We start from the raw sequence: 15,362 nt of genomic DNA on the forward strand, positions 1-15,362 counted from the left end.
AGGCAGATGATGTCATTCATTACGCACTAGGATTGAATTCTATTTCTAGTTGCAGCCTTGAAGACAGGAGACACATCGGAAAAATTCAAATATGATGAAGCCAAAAATGGACTTGTTGAGTTAAATAAAGAGGTTTAGCAACCTGTTAAGGGGTGGCTGGCTTTTGTGAGTTGCCATAAGAGGCAGATAATGAATGCATGAATCTGGGGAGCATGGGGTATGATAGACCCAAGGGAAAAGCTTTGATACAGCCCTTTGATACACCTTAGAACAGACTGGGATTGAATTTTACAAACAAGATGCTAGTCAGTGTCTCTACAGGGGTCCTCTCTGGTTATTAAGAAACCTCAGTTCACTAGGAAAATATCCCTAAAGGTGCCCAGGAAGCTACTGCCCAAGCTGCTTGGTATTTCACGATTTCTCAGTAGGTAAGTGTCTTCTAGCTCCAGAAAGAGTTAGAATTCCATACTGAGATGTTTTAGAGAAGAAGCCCAAAGTATTACTATTTTTATGGTAAGACATCTGTGCAGTTTAACTGTAATTTTTATGAGATATAACATACTAGTATTTCTTATGAGATCTGTAATTCTAATTTAAATGTATAATTAAGTAATCGATTTAGACAGGTGATATAAAGCAGGACTTTTACTGAGATTAAACATAGTAATGTGATATTTGAGAAGTCAAAATAATACTAAATTATTTATGTTGTTTATTTATTCATAAGTTATTAAGATGCCCAGAAAAGTTTTGTTAGATAATTGGAGTACTTAAAAAGGAAATTAAATATGTGTAATTTATAAATATAGTTTAATGTACAAAGAAGAAAAATGAACTAAGTTTATAAATGGTCTAAACATTAATCAAAAATCTCTTAACATGAGATGAGGGAGAGGATCAGAAAAAACACCTGTTGGGTACTATGCTTATTATCTGGGTGATGAAGTAATCTGTACATCAAACCCCCATGACAATTTACCTATATAACAAACCTGCACATGTACTCCTGAACCTGAAAGTTTTAAAAAAAATCTCTTAAGAGTACTTGTTTAAATTTACTAGATACATACATAGAATAATAAAATTTATAAGTTGAACTGAAAAAGAGGGTTTTTGCATTTATAACTTTAATAAATGACCATATTAAGGTCCAAGTAATATTTTAAATATATTTTTTTCTTCACTCAAAAGCATCTGCAGGCTCCAAAAAGCTCACCTAAACAAATATACTTAAATTTGATGAAGAAAATAAAGGTCACCTAAAATTCAACCAACCAGTCTGAGGCAATTATGGTCAAATTTCTACTGACCATGCTTCAACATGTTTTTATGTATGATACACACACACACACACACACACACACACATGTAATTTTGCACAAGTGGAAGCACATTACATATGCAGTTGATGGAATTAGAGACCTTTTGCCCCCATGTCCATCTCTTTGTCCTTCTCCTCCACATGGACACACTCCCTCATGCTCATCCCTGCTCTCCAGACAGCCTTTATTAATAACCTGGTGTATGCCCTTTCATGTTTTTCTCTGCAATCATACACACACGTACATGCATACACACATATGCAATTTTTTGGTTATAGTTCATTTGACAGAAGAGTATCTACTACACACAATTCTACATTTACTTTTGCAAACAGCAATAACTCATAGCAATTCCACATGATCTAGTATCACTCCAATTCACTTTGTTTTCATGGCTCAGTAATAGTTCTTGCATGTTAAGATGGCTCCAGGCTGTACCAACATCTGACAGCCTCAGATAAGGTCTGCACACTCCTCCCTGCCTCGCCTTGGCTGTTGCATGACTCACTTCATTCAGCCAGTCTGTGCAATCTCAGTTCCCAGGCTAATGACGCCTGCAGTCCTTCTTAACCAGAAGGCCCATGCTGGGAATGTACAACAGCTCTTGTCAGAGAGTCAACCTGCAGAGCTGGCTAGCACGGGACATGGCTGTGTTCTCAGAATATTACATCGGTCTTAAAACAGTGATTTGGTTTTTACTTTACTCTTGAGACATGGAGTTACTTTTTGGATAACATGGTGTCTGGGTCAAGGCAAATTCAAGTAATTCTACTAAGACCATCTAAGTTGTGAAGATCTACACAGTGCAGAAGTCAACTCCAGTCTCAGGTACAGAACCGTTCTGCAACTTTGGACAAGTGGCTTCACATCTCTGAGCCACACAAGTTGCTTTGCCTGTAAAATGGAAATCGTGGTCATGTCCACCTCAGAGGCTGATGTAAGGATAAATGAGATTACATAAACAAAGCAGTTCCCGCCGGGCCTGGCTCTTGTAAGAAAATGATACATGTAAGCTATTATGTGCTTTTCCATTCTTGGTAATGTTGACCCAAGATGTGACTGGTTCTTGAACTTTTGGGAAATAAGGAATATGAAAAATTCTGTGACCATTCTAACTCCTGTCTACTGTAGCCTCATCATTCTGTTTCCTGCTTCTTCTGTCTGTCCTTGGCTATTCTATGATGTTCTTGATCTAGTTCTCTCTTCTCTCACTTTTCTGCAGTCACATGGTCTCTGTCATTCCTTCCTGGTACATTTAAATGCATCCAGTTGCCAATTCTTTCGGTGGATATATGTTTTTTTTTTTCTTATTCTTTTTTTTTTTTTCTGATAGAACTTCATATACCCCGAATGATTCCCCTGGGTTGTTTTCCCTACAATATAATGTGAGTAAAATATGTATCCCTGAAGCCCAGGGTAGAAGCAGGTCACAAGAGGCTTGTCTCCATCTAGCTCCAGACCTTCATAAGCATATCAGGACGTTATGACTTAGTTGCTCTATGTCTGCAATGACAGTAGACCTTGTTAATAAAAATCACTATCACTATCAGCTCTTCCTCGTTTGTATGAGACTAGCCTCTTCAGAATGCAATAGTATTAGGAGTATTTTATTTGCCTGTGTAATTAAAGAATCTACTATATTACATCCAAGAAACAAAAATTAGCAGAGCAAATGTTTATATTATTCTACGGCAACAGTGATACATTACAATGGAGTTATCCACCATCAGCCCTACTGAGGCATTGGGATATGGTCAGGGGGCCAGATGGTGACCATAAAATACAAAGACGAGACTCAAAACAGACAGTGGTTTCATATCAGTTAACCGTATGGTCCAGAGGAACCATCTGTACTAGCCTCTAGAAGAAACACATTTTGCCTTATGAAGTAGGAAAACACAGGAGAGGAAGCTGTCGGGTTTTCAAAATATGGAGGCATTTATTTTCTTTCACTGTATATTTAATTTGAAGAATGTTACATAAAGGCCGATAATTAAGACTAAAAGAGCTGCTACTTTAGTCTGTGTAGGACTCTTTCTGAGCTCTTTCATAACCCTGGCCCTCTTCAGCAAGAAGCTCAGCTGAAATCATAGAAAATAGAGTTTAGTTCTCAAGGATCATTTGGAAGAAAGAAAATGGCACTGCACCTATGAGGGCCAAACACTGCCTTCCCTTCAAAATGCATCTTCTCCAGCCCTTAGGATCACCTGATTTGACACTTCTTCAACTGTATTCATCTGCAAGCAAATTTAGCCTCACACCCAAGGACATTGCAACTAGGAAGTTAATGATGATGCATTGCCAGGTTTGCATTCCTTTTCGGAAAAAAAAAAAATTCAGATCCCTTTACACTGCACCAAAAGCCATCATCATTACTGAGAGAGCTCTGTCACATTAGATGCAATAAACTTATGTTTGTATCATCAATGGGACTAAGAAAAAAACCTCACTGTTGCATGGGTAATTTTTCTATTATTCGAAAGTAAAGTTGTTTTGCTAAAATAAAAGTTTCCAAAGCCCCAGGTGATGAAGTACCATGTGGCTGTATTATCAAGTACCATACCGAGGGTGGAAACACTGTGGTTAGCAATAAATGTCCTCTGTACACTTGCTTCCATCTGCACACTTAAATATATAAACAACTTGTTTCTGCCAATGCAGCTGCATATATTAAAGAAGAATTCTAAACCTTGAACTTAGCTGCCCATGTTTCTTGCCTGCACTCTAGAAACTGTTTTCTGTGTGTAGCCAGCAGTTTGCCCTATTTTGTATGATATGCCATCACTGAGCTCAAGGTGTGGCCCAAAGAGGAAACTTAATCAATATTTGATTAATGAATAAGTCAAAATGTGCTTCTCAAAGTGCCCCTTCTGAAGAGCATCAGAGCTCTGGCTCACTCTCACCATGTTGTAGGGTCATCATAGCCCAGGGCTTCTGGCTCTTCTCCATCTGGTGGGTCTCCGTGGATGTGGGCTAGTTTATCCTTCCAAAATTTGTACAGAACTTCCAGTTCTGTAGGGTGTTACTTCCAGGGTACAAATATGTGGGGTATAAGGAGCTAGATCTCAGGTGCTGTAACCAAAACAAAGAAACGTCCAGCCCTCAGACACAGAGCACAGGATGGGTTTTGAGTGACACCAGGGGCCAGGCTGCCCAGACTCACATCCTGGCTCTGCTTCACAGAAGCCTGGGATCAACTGTGCCCTAGGCATTAGTTCCCTCATCTTTAAAATGAGGTTAATAATAGTACCCAAGTCATTGTGAAGGAATAATTATTAAACAAGTTAATATGGATAAACAGCTTGGGACCATGACTGACCTACAGTAAGCAGTCAGTGTCTACCTAATTACATTCAGATAACCAAATCAAAGATGTTCCATCTTACTAATGTCTGAGAGGAGGCTGCCAATGTCACCAGGCAAGGAATATGAGGAGAACAGTGTGGGAAGCCATGGGCAGCTTTATTACTTCTAACAATGACTGAACAACTGTTTTCCAACTCTCTCATCAACTCCTAAAAGGTAGGTGTCTAGTGCCCATCACATGTCCCAGGGCTAGGTCCTCAACCATTCCGTGGAGACTGTTCAGTCCAAGTTTGCTGAAAAAACACTGCAACAAAGCTAGGAGGTTGTAGACATTTCCTGTGGCTGCTGGAATAAGTTCTCACAAAGGTAGTGACTTAAAATAATGCACATTTATTCTCTTACAGTTTTGGAGATGAGAAATCTGAACTCAGAGTGTCAGTAGGGCTGTGTTCCTTCTGGAGGCACTAAAGAAGTTTTTTTTTTTTTTTAAATTATACTTTAAGTTCTGGGGTACATGTGGAGAACGTGCTGGTTTGTTACATAGGTATACACGTGCCATGGTGGTTTGCTGCACCCATCAACCCATCTTTTACATTAGATATTTCTCCTAATGTTATCCCTCCCCAGCCCCCCACGCCCGACAGGCCCTGGTGTGTGATGTTCCCCTCCCTGTGTCCATGTGTTCTCGTTGTTCAACTCCCACTTATGAGTGAGAACATGTGGTGTTTGGTTTTTTGTTCTTGTGTTATTTGCTGAGAATGATGGTTTCCAGCTTCATCCATGTCCCTGCAAAGGATATGAACTCATCCTTCTTTATAGATGCATAGTATTCCATGGCGTATATGTGCCACAATTTCTTTATCCAGTGTATCATTGATGGGCAGTTGGGTTGGTTCCAAGTCTTTGCTATTTTGAACAGTGCTGCAATAAACACATGTGTGCATGTGTCTTTATAGTAGAACGATTTATAATCCTTTGGGTATATCCCCAGTAACGGGATTGCTGGGTCAAATGGTACTTCTGGTTCTAGATCCTTGAGGAATCACCACACTGTCTTCCAAGTCTCTTAAGGGCTGCCTAGATTCCTTGGTTCATGGCCTCTTGCCTCTCTGTTATGAAGATCCTGGTGATGACACTGGGCCCGCCTGGCTAATCCAGGGACATCTCTCCATCTCAAGATCCTTCCCTTAATCACATCTGCAAAGGCATTTTGCCATGTAAAGTAATACATTCACAGGTTCCATGGATTGGGCTATAGACATCCTGGGGAGGAGGTGCATATTTTTCTGTCTACCAAAGAGCTTGCAGAAGTTTGGGAGAAAAATTGCATCAGATATGGGGATGTGTGGGAGGAAATGAAGGAAAGATGACCCTCCCTGGGGTAGAATCTTTCTGAGGATTTTTTAAACCATAATACTCCAAAGAATCAACTGTGTGCCTCCAAGAACAGAAACATAAAACTCCAGCCCCCAAGTCTGATTCTGTGGTCTGGAACGTGGAATTGGAGTCTGCATTCTTAGTTAGCGCTCTCATCCCCAGTGAACATGACCCTTGGACATATTTGGACAAGCACGCTCAGGATGTGGCAGTCCAAATGAAAATGGGCCAGACCTTGGCTCATAAGAATCTCCTCTTTATGCAATAATCCACAGCCAAAGGCTCTGTGCTTTAAAAGCAGGGAGGTGGTAGAGCTGGATAGCTTTTGGGGACATCTTGGCCTAACAGCAAGCAGGAGAGAGGATGGAGGTGTTCACCCCTCAACTCCACCTAGCAGGTGTCTTGGCCTAGCTGTCCCCTTGGAAGGAGGAAGACAGAGACAACCAAGCTCTCTGAGTGGAAAGTTTTGTGTCTTCTCTCACACGTGCCATAGCAGCTGGGGGAAAAGAAAATGACTAATTTGTGTATTGCCTAAATAAGCAACACCATCCAGAAGCTTCTCTTTCCTTTTCTATGCCTAAACTACGTCTAAGTACCAGCTTTACATGGCCTTAAATAACATGCAACTATTCTTTTCGGTGACAGCTCCCAGAGGTGACAGTGCAGTACTCAGGAGGAATTAAAAGACTTTCCGTAATTTTCTAGAATCCTACCACTTTCAGGGGAGAATGACTGTGCCCTTCTCACCTGAATCTGACAGTGATATAAGTCCCCATATAAGGTGATGTTCCTGCTTCCCTTTGCTTGGGAGGCAGTGGCAAAGCTGCTCTGAAAAAAAGTAGATTCTAATTTGAGCATCATGTGTATCATTCACCGTCTAACTTAGGATCTTTTAAACTTTCCCTTGGAATGGCTTCAGAGATGGAGAACAGTTATGTGTCCAGAGTGGAATCAGGCCATTATGATGGATTACCATCGTTTCTCCCCATCTCTAGAAAGTCTGCTCCAAAGGTCTTTTCTAAAGAGAAGAATGCACAATGTTTCAAGATATCAAAACCTTAAATACCCAGATACTTAAAGATGAACTGGGCCCTAGTAAAGAAAAGGAAAGGAAAATTAGTTTTTCCTTTTTTTCAAAGTGAAAAGAAATAACGATAGTACATGCTGGAAATATAATTTTGATATCACAAGTTTCTTAGGAAAAGAAAATAACAATAACCTATAACAACATTGCTTTAGATCACAAAATAGAGAAGTGGGCCTGTTTCATATGTGCTATTTTTGGATAGCTGCCTTCTTAAATTTGAGTTAATCACTTTACTGTGCAAGAAGAAATCAACAAAAAGCAATGGTGAAAGAAGCAGCTCCTTCTAAGTTTTCAAGAGACAAAGGAAGTAATTCTATAAGAGAACAAATACAATGTAATGCTTTTTCCAGCATAAGGTGAATTAGATCATCTGGGTTAGGAAGTTTTTCTATGCTGGGAAGATATGATGAAGTAATTGAGCATAAGTGCCTAGAATTTTATAGGAAACTTCCGAAGTTACTTGATTTAGAAGGACAGATGAGGCTCAATATGGCTTCTTCCCTCAGAAGTGGCACAGGTTACAGCAGTAGTAACTTAATCCAGCCTCAGAAAGAGTTCCCAAAGCACTCAAAAGTTGTATGAAAAAGACTTAGAAAACAGGACTGGAAATATTTTATACAGTAACCCTGAATGCTTTAGGATGTTACTTTTTGAGGTATTCCATGCTTGTCTAACACCTGTCCATTCCAGGGTGTACATATGCAGGGGCCTCTCCCGGCGAGCATCTCACTTACACTTCCATCGATCGGGTCCTGGCGGGAACACTGGATAGGGAGGCTAGAGCCACTGCACATCGCCTCTACCGACCTTCATGTGCACAGAAAACACCCAGAGATCTTGTTGGAACACAAATTGCCAGGCTACAACCCAGGGAAATTTGCATTTCTAACAAGATCTGCCCCTTAGCCCCCTGCAATGCAGATGCTGTGGGTCTCCAGACCCCGCTTTGGGCAGCACTGACCTACACAACCACAGGAGGGAGCCCTCCTGATTAACACTCAAGCCAGGCAGGTAAACGCTGGCCATGTCTACCTGCCTGTCCTACAGGGACCTCTACCTTTCCTTTCTATTCCCGTTCTACCTTTGTTGAGTAGGCCTTCATCCCCTCTTATCTAGCTACTGCAGTAGCTTCCTCACTGTTTTTTTGCCTCCTTTCCTATTCTCACTCTACCCATTCTAATACATCTTGCATATAGATAGATAGATGTTCATTACTTTTCTGCAAATACATCTTGGATTATACTTTCTCTGCCTTTAACAGCATTCTGTGTCTTCCACAAGATGACAGTAAATTACATGTGAGCCTTTTCTAACTAAATTACCTGATATTTTCCAGACTCTACGTTTTTGTTCAGGTTGTTCCTAATGTCAGAAATTTCTTCCGCATTCCCCTCCTTTCCTCTGCTTACTGAAACTGCATAGCTTTGACTACATAGCTCCAATGCCCCCTCCTTTGTGCAGTATCCATTGATTGTCCTGTGTGAAAATATTGGATTCCTCCTCTACATTCCAATAACAAATTGCCTGGTAGGCATGCATGCCATTTGTGACAAGTGCCACTGATCCCCTTGTAACAGGTATTTGTAGCTTCCCCACCACATCTAAGCTTCTTGGGTGCAGAGATCCTGATGACTCTATCAAGATCTATCATATTTACCCATAGAAAATGACTAACGGTAACGGTGCTGGGAGAACTGGCTAACCATATGCAGAAGATTGAAACTGGACCCCTTCCTTACACCATACACAAAAATCAACTCCAGGTGGACTGAAGATTTAAATGTAAAACCCAAAACTGTTAAAACCCTGGAGGACAACCTAGGCAATACCATCCTGGACCTAGGAAGAGGCAAGTATTTCATGACAAAGACACTAAAAGCAATCACAACAAAAGCAAAAATTGACAAGTAGGATCTGATTAAACTGAAAAGCTTCTGCACAGCAAAAGAAACTTATCAACAGAGTAAAGAGACAACCTACAGAATGTGAGGAAATATTTGCAAACTATGCATCTGACAAAGGTCTAATATTCAGTATCTATAAGGAATGTAAACAAATTTACAAGGGAAAAACAAAAACCCCATTAAAAAGTGGGCAAAGGACATCAACAGATGCTTTTCAAAAGAAAACAAACATGTAGCCAACAAGTGTATGAAAAAAACTCAATATCACCAATCACTAAAGAAATGCAAATCAAAACGACAATGATATACCAACTCATACCAGTCAGAACAGCTATTATTAAAAAGTTAAAAAAAAAAACAAAACAGATGCCAGTGAGGTTGCAGAGAAAAGGGAATATTCATACACTCTTGGTGGGAGTGTAAATGAGTTCAATCATTGTGGAAAGCTGTATGGTGATTCCTCAAAAAGCTAAAAGCAGAACTAACATTCAACCCGGCAATCCCACTACTGGGTATCTATCCAGAGGAATATAAATCATTTTACCATAAAGACACATGCAAGCGAATGTTCACTGAAGCACTATTAACAATAGAAAAGATGTGGAATCAACCTAAATGCCCATCAATGACAGACTGAACAAAGGAACTGTGGTACATATATACCATGGAATACTATGCAGCCATAAAAAAGAATGAGATCACCTCTTTTGTAGGAACATTGATGGAGCTGAAGGCCATTATCTTCAGCAAACGAATGCAAGAACAGAAAACAACATGCCACATGTTATCATTTATAAGTGGGAGATAAATGATGAGAACTTAAAAACACAAAGAAGGAAACAACAGACACTGGGGTCTACTTGAGTGGGAAGGGTGGGAGGAGAAGAGGAGCAGAAAAGACAACTACTGGGTACTGAGCTTAATCCCTGGGTGATAAAATAATCTGTACAACAAACCCCTGTGGCACGTGTTTACTTATATAACAAACCTTCACATGTATCTCTGAACCTAAAAGTTTTTTGTTTTTTGTTTTTTTTTTTTAAAAGAAAGAAAACGACTTTGTTAGATGGACTCCTAAAGGAATGAACGAACAAATGGATGAATGGTCAAAATAATCAAGAAAATAAAGTAACGTTTTAGGCTCTGTGGTGATCACGAGTGCTGTCTGTCACATGTTTCTGGTCATCCACCTTCTGAGCACCTGGGAAACTTGTTCTGCCTGGTCCCTTGTGGTTGGATGGGACTATATGACTGGCTCTAGCCAATAAGCTGTGAGAAGTGCCATGTGTATCTTCCAACCAATGAGCTGTGAGCAGAAGTGCCATATGTGTCTTCCAACCAATGAAATGTGAGCAGAAGTACCATGTGGTACCATGTGTGTCTTCCAGCCAATAAGCTGTGAGCAGAAGTACTATATGTAGCTTCCAGCAAATGAGCTGTGAGCATGAGCACCATGTGTAGCCTTCAGTGAATGAGCTGTGAGCAGAACTGCCATGTGTGGCTTCCAGGCTGGAAGCCTTGTTACGATGGCACCATCCAGGACACTCCTATTGACATGGTGACATGCAACTTTGAGATGGTGCCTGTTTTATCAGCCTGGGATCCTGGGATAAGCAGATCCCTCTGCCCCCAATCCCACAGCGGGCATATTGTGTGAGTGATAAACAACTCTTTGTTTAAACAGCTAAGAAGCAGGTTGCTGCGTACTGAGCAGAACCCTCTATCCTCACTGGCATAGGCCTTTTCTGGGTCTCTTTCCCACCACTCATTTCCACCTCATGCACAGCTCTTCCAGTCACAACCAGGACCTTCTCTCAACAACTTCTGTCCTTGAAGGTGACCCCTTATTACCCATTTTATTCTAGTAACATAAGACTCCCTTGTGTCTGGGGCTTTGCTTCCTGTTTTCTATTTACAGCTAATGATATCTGAGTCTCCCACCTCACAGCCGAGTGATCTGGTCTGTGCTTTGGGACCACCCGTGGGCTTCTGTTACGGTGAATGTTCTCGTGTATTTAGAATGACATTGAAACACGAAAACTCAGGAGAGAGGCCTTCCCGTAAGACTCTTGTTACTTTTCGTAATTTAGAATTAAAGCAAATGAACAATCATAAAGAAAAAGGAAAAAAAAAAGTGATTTTTTAAAAATAAAATTTCAGTCTTTGTGGGGAGCGGATGGATTGAGCATTTCCTTGATGGGGTTGTTTTGCTTTGGTAAAAAAAGCACAGACTCTCTTCTTGAATGCATTTCTTTTTCAATAGTGAAAGGTAGTGAAAAAAGAAAAGAAATGAGCACTTTTAACAAGAAGATTTTCACGCATATTCCCTGTACAGGAGACATAATCAGTGCAAAATGGAAACGTGAAGCTTCTCGTTCAAAAACTAAGATTTGCAAGATGATGACAGCAGTACATAAATAAAAGCATGGTTTTTTTCTGAGTGTGGGACCCTGTGTGACTGCACAGTTTGCTCCCCAATAAAGCCAGCCCTGTGTGTGACATGGCAGCCTTCTGAAACTCTAGAAGATTTTTTGCTCCTCCACACATTGTTTCAGCACTGTATTCCATGACTTCAGAGAATGCCCAGGTGTGATCGCTGAATTCAGTGAGCATTTCTGGAGGAGAAAAGGATAATGCAAAGAAACAGAGGAACGGAACCCCCTTGCCAGCAGCTACCACTGCTTATCATCACATGAATTTCCCCCCAGTGTCATGCAGACGGTCTACCAGGACAGTGATCCACACAGGCATCAGAGGGAGGCACCTCGGCGGGGCTCCACCTTGCATTTCCCATCTGTGATGTTCATTTCAGTCCTGTCAACCCCGGAAGGCACAGCTAAAAACAAGTGGGAAATAAATGCACCTTGATGCCCAAATGGGTTGTTCCTTCCTCATTTAGACAACACAGAGAGGAGACTGTTCTGTCACAGTGAACTAATATCTTACATCTTTTATCATACTGACTGCAGTCAAATTGTTACTAAAAATTCAAAATTGTGGCCAGGAACAGTGGCTCACGCCTCTAATCTCAACACTTTGGGAGGCCAAGGCGGTGGATCACTTGAGGTTAGGAGTTCGAGACCAGCCTGGCCAACATGGTGAAACCCCGACTCTACTAAAAATACAAAAATTAACGGCGTGGTGGCGGACGCCTATAATTCCAACTATTTGGGAAGCTGAGGCAGGAGAATCGCTTGAATCCAGGAGGAGGAGGTTTCAATGAGCTGAGATTGCGCCACTGCACTCTAGCCTGGGTGACAGAATGAGACTCCGTCTCCGGGGGAAAAAAAAATCATAATTGTGCAGCAGTAGACTATTCTCTGTTTAATCATTCATTTTCTTAAGTCCCTGTGCCTGGTTTGCATTTTGTTTTCTGTGATGCAGATCTAAGAGGTCTGAGATGAATCCTGAAGGAATGAGGGGCACAAGGAAAGCTGCTGAGGTGTTCTGTACTGAAGCTAAGTAGCACCTTCTGCTTCATGGCCCCTCACAGCACTGGTAGGTAGGTAGGTAGGAGCCCTGCTCAGGTTGGGGTGGCAGGGGTGGGAAAAGTGAGCCAGAAAAGCCCAGGAAGTAATCTGATGTGCAGTTTGTAACAGACCTCATTTTCCTCCAGAAGCCAGGGGGTGGGATGGATGAAAGAGGAGTTTTAAAAAGGAAGAAAGCTCAGTGCTGTTATGATTTGCATGCAGAAGTGCTTGAAAATCTGTACTGGCAATTAGCTAATGAGACAGTGCTCGTTTCCGCCGACTGCCAAGGGCTTGACTTCCTAGAGAGCTGAGTGAGGCACTGGGAACCTACAGGAAGAAAATCGAGGGAGGGAGGGAGGGATGCTCCTGCTTCCCCCAGTCACCTTGAACCCCTTGCTTACATGTGGCTACCATGTTGTTCCAATGCCGGCCCAAGTGTCACGGAATAGCTGTGAGAGAAAATAAACAAAGAATCGCTCCAGCCACTTTCAGCACAATTTACTGGCACTTGTGTCTTGCGGCTGCTGCCACCTGTCGGGGTAATGACACATGATGGGTGAGTAAAGTGCAAGTCCTTAAATCAAAGCTGTGCGGATGGTCTGGAGAGGCAGCCAGCAGCCCTCAGAGTGTGCTCATCCCTCCGAGTAGGAGGACCTCATTAGGACAAAAAGGGGCCTGTTAGCCTAACAAGGGCAAGTCCTTGTATCTGCGAACTGTTTCATGTTTTCAGGATTTACCCTAGCTCCTCTCTGACATATGAGAAAAAAGGAAAGCTGAGAGGGTAGCCCAGTCCATCATAGCTTGCTGGGCAATTCGCATGAGGCTCCTGGGGCTGGGATGGCCTCTGAAGATGCCTCCACCTGTACCTCTCCCCGAAGGGAGGCCTATCAAGCAGCAAGTCAGGGGAATTTTGCAAGTGTTTTGATGACCAATTTCTCTGCTTTTCACCCTTTCAGGATTGGTGCTGGCAGGGAGGCTCCTTTGGATGGGTGGAGCTCATAGTCTCCTTTCCCTTCATTCCAGGAATTAACAAATGAGGAAGAGATTGTGTGTGAGCCTCGCTGAGCCGTGGACAGTACACTTCTGGTCTTACGTGGGCTTTTATGCTTTTCATTATTCTGAAACTGGACAAATCAATGATGCTTCACAGTTATCTAGCAGGAGGAGGAACAGGGATGGTAGATAAAGAACAGTCTTTGATTTCTGGTAAGATCCAGGTTCCTGTTCCTTAAGAATTAGGAGCTCCACAGCAATGGATCAGAAGGGGTCAAGCTTACCTAGGTTGGCAGGATAAGGAAGTTCCTTCTGTTTTAGTCCTTTAAGGACAGACACTTTTAAACCACCCACCGGATTTTTGTTCTCTGTATCTGCTTTCCTCAGCCCTTTTCTCTCTATAAACCCCATCTCCTCTGCTTAGCTCATGGGAACTCATTCTGTGGCATCGAATGAGGTGTTGCCTGAATCTACGCTCTCAAATAAAAGCCAAAGAAGATTTAAAAAAATATCTTCAAGAAGCCTGTTCAGCGAGCCTGAGTGAACACGGACAAGAATCCCATACTCACTTCCTACATGTCCAGAAAGAAGCAGAAAAGAGGCTCTGGCATGGTGGCTCATGCCTGCAATCCCAGTACTTTGGGAGGCCAAGGTGGGTGAATCACCTGAGGTCAAAAGTTCAAGACCAGCCTGGCCAACATGATGAAACCCGGTCTCTACTAAAATAATAATAATAACAAATACAAAAATTAGCTAGGTGTGGTGGTGCATGCCTATAGTCTCAGCTACTCAGGAGGTTGAGGCAGGAGAACTGCTGGAACCCGGGAGGTAGAGGGTGCAGTGAGCTGAGATTGCGCCACTGCACTCCAGCCTGGGTGACAGAGAGAGATTCCATATCAAAGAAAAGAAAAAAGAGGCCCCAGGAGAGCAGTATCTTGGGGTGGGTAGATGTGCACTACTCATAACTAATATGGTGAAAAAGTACCCAACAGCAATGAAGATGAACTCCATACTACTCTAAAGAACAGCGCTAGAAATCAGGCAGAAGCCCACAGTGGATAGCCTAGAGACAGCTGAAGTTTAAATCTCAGCTTTTTAATTTCCTGCTGTGTGAGGAGTCCCCAGGATGCAGGACTTTCAGTGTGGAGACTGAGAGAGTCCCAGGGAAACTGGGACAGCTCGTCACCTATATGTGGCCTTGGGTCAATCTTTAACCTTGATGAATGTATTAGTCCATTTTCACACTGCTGATAAAGACACAGCTGAGGCTGGGAAGAAAAAGAGGTTGAACTGGATTTATAGCTCCATATGGCTGGTGAGGCCTCAGAATCATGGAGGGGCAGCAAAAGGCACTTCTTACATGGTGGCGGCAAGAGAAAAATGAAGAGAAAGAAAAAGCGGAAACCCCTGATAAACCCATCAGATCTTGTGAGATGAATTCACTATCATGAGAATAGCACGGGAAACACTGACCCCCATGATTTAATTATCTCCAGTTAAGTCCCTCCCACAACACATGGGAATTCTGGGAGATACAATTCAAGTTGAGATTTGGTGGGGGTGCACAGCCAAACCATATCATTCTACCACTGGCCCCTCCAAAACCTCATGTCCTCACATTTCAAAAACAATCATGCCTTCCCAACAACCCCCCAAAGTCTTAATTAATTTCAGCATTAACCCAAAAGTCCACAGTCCAAAGTCTCATCTGAGACAAGGCAAGTCCCTTCTGCCTATGAGCCTGTACAATTAAAACCTAGCTGGTTACTTCCTAGATACAATGGGGGTACAGGCATGGGGGAAATACGCCATTCCAAATGGGAGGAATTAGCCAAAACCAAGGGGCTACAGGCCTCATGAAAGTCCACAATCCAGCAGGACAGTCAAATCGTAAAGTTCCAAA

At 42.2% G+C, this 15,362-nt stretch overlaps 1 protein-coding gene across 2 annotated transcripts in view; it reads right to left on the reverse strand.

Moving 5' to 3' along the window:
• DSCAM (DS cell adhesion molecule) overlaps nucleotides 1–15,362 on the reverse strand; it is an 825,379-nt gene that overhangs the window by 200,244 nt on the left and 609,773 nt on the right. The gene's annotated exons all lie outside the window — the stretch shown is intronic.

The sequence above is a fragment of the Papio anubis genome, chromosome 4 (assembly GCF_008728515.1).
Source record: "Papio anubis isolate 15944 chromosome 4, Panubis1.0, whole genome shotgun sequence".
NCBI lineage: Eukaryota > Metazoa > Chordata > Mammalia > Primates > Cercopithecidae > Papio > Papio anubis.